This window comes from Theobroma umbraticum, unplaced genomic scaffold (assembly GCF_002168275.2).
Source record: "Theobroma umbraticum cultivar Fairchild unplaced genomic scaffold, ASM216827v3 scaffold_50.0, whole genome shotgun sequence".
NCBI classification, from domain to species: domain Eukaryota; kingdom Viridiplantae; phylum Streptophyta; class Magnoliopsida; order Malvales; family Malvaceae; genus Theobroma; species Theobroma umbraticum.
The window spans coordinates 939,017-941,477 of record NW_018397261.1 but is presented as its reverse complement, the minus strand read 5'-3'; positions in this window follow the sequence as shown (position 1 = coordinate 941,477).

Sequence of the window (2,461 nt, the reverse complement as noted above, 5' to 3'; positions counted from 1 at the left end):
CTTCTTCTACTGATGCTGCTATTATCACTGCCTGCATACAAGCTGAGACGGCGGTGTAAATGGGAGTGAGAGAGAAGGAAATATGGGAAATGGATGAGATTATTTGGTAGCCGGATCTCGTTGTAGTGTGGGAAGATGAACAAGGAAGAACAAGGGCATGGTTGAGCTGCCATTTCCATTGCCGGTCTTTGCCTCAGGTTCTCGTGTCTTTCTTTACTTTTTTGCCAATTCTTTTTAATTAAGCAATTGCCAAGTCATTTTTTTAATTAAGTAATTGCCACATCAGCAGTCTCACCATATTAGTACATAGTCAATATCACTAGAGATGTCAATCTTACCCGAACCTGATTAATAAATAAGATATCTGAATATATAATTATCTCAATTTAAATTTATTACCTGAACTTAATATATACCAACTATCTAATAATTATCTAAATTCATTTAAAACTTGGTTATATAAAAAAATTATTAAAATACTCTTCATAAGTACCTAAACTTGAATCTGTGCACAATAATATTTTCCATATAATTCACTCATAATTAAATTTATAAAAATATACAAACAATAAAATTTAATTTTAAATAATCAAAAACAAATATCTCAAATATCAACTTAAATAACAGAAAAAAAATCCAAAAAACAACTTAAACGACATTACAAGTTTACAACAAGACAACAACATTACAAGTTTAAATAATTATACGAGTTTGCCTTCAATTACATAAAATTAAAAGAAATAGCTAGATTTTAAAACCATTTTAATCTCATAACTTCTCTTTACGTATATATTATAATTAATAATTTTATAAATTATAATTTTTGTAACATCAAAATAAAATAGAAAGTGAATATGTTTATATTTAGAGTATATAAGTACATATATAATAGTAATTATATTCCTTATAAATTAACATAATATATAGAGTATATATAGTAAAGAACATTACAGGTTAATTAATAATTTTAGTTTTATTAATTAATTTAATTAACAATATGAGTTTATCTTTAATTGTATGAAATTAAAAAAAATAGAATTGGTTCGGGTATCAAGTACGGAAGGAGTGGTACTCGAACCTAACATGAATAGTGAAATTATTACCCAAATTCGTCTCAAACCCAATTATAAAGTACCTTAATCTTACATAATCGGATCGGGTACCCACAAGTACCCTATAACAAGGTAACCATTGACATCTTTAACCATCATGTCAACAAATAGTGCCACATCATCTTAATCAAAATGCTACATTAACATACCTAATGGTGGAATTTGACGGTATTAGAGTAAAGGTTTGAAATTAACAAATTAACAAAGTACAAAGACTCAATTTATGTAAATTATTATATAAGAACTAAATTTATATTTTTTATAATGTACCGGACCAATTGCATAATTTAACCAAATATTAACATAAAAGATTTTATATATTTTAATAATTAATATAATTTAATTAGGTAGTTGAGTTAGGCTCCAACCTAAGTTTTAGTGATGTCAACTGAACCTCATATAGCCCATGAACATCTATACAACCTTGTTTCTTTGATGTTTGCATTTTTTGCTTTTTACTCTACAAAAAATGAATAAAAATAAAAACTAGCAAAAGTTAAAAATAAAATATAAAAGTATCATCAACATGCAATTTAAAAGTAATAGTTGTAAACACTCAATTTTGACAGGGATGTCTTATCAATTGTTGAGAAAATAAAAAAAATAAAAATACAAAAAAAGGGATAATGTTAAAAAAAAAGTCCAATCCTCATCCTAATTCTCATGTTAATCTTTATCGTAATTCACCTTTGAAAAAAAAAACAAGTTAAATCCAACCAAATTTCAAGAAAAGAAATTTAAAACAAACACAACAATAATTGTGTGCAAAGTTGCAAAGTTGCCAAATACATACTTGGGGTTACCTCTGTGGAATGGTTAAGTCTATCCAAATGTGGTAGTTTGTGGTTGAAAAATTTCGAAGCAAGACTTGCAAGGTGGAAGGCGAGGTCACTATCCATGATAGGAGGGTAACACTTCTGAAATCGGTGTTAGGGAGTCTCTTTAATTTTTTTATATCTATTTTTCAAATTCCTATTGGCATTAAAAAAAAATTAGACAAAAATTCAAAGGCATTTTCTTTGGGGAGATTCGGAGAATAAGAGAAAAATTCACCATGTCGATTGAAATTTCATTTGTTTATATAAAGACATAAGTGGTTTTGGAGTTATTGATTTGTGCCTTAAGAATTGGGCATTATTAAACAAATGGATTTGGCAATGTGGAAGTGAGTTGGAAAGTCTATGGAGAAGAATAGTTGTTGAGAAAATGAAGGGCAATAATGAGAGCTTGTAGTCCATAGGAGGAAATATGAGGATGTTTACATTGAATATTTTGTTTTGATTTGACAAAATTGCATGATATCTTGGTTTTGATCTTAAGCATTTGAAATTGTCTAATATCATGTTTTG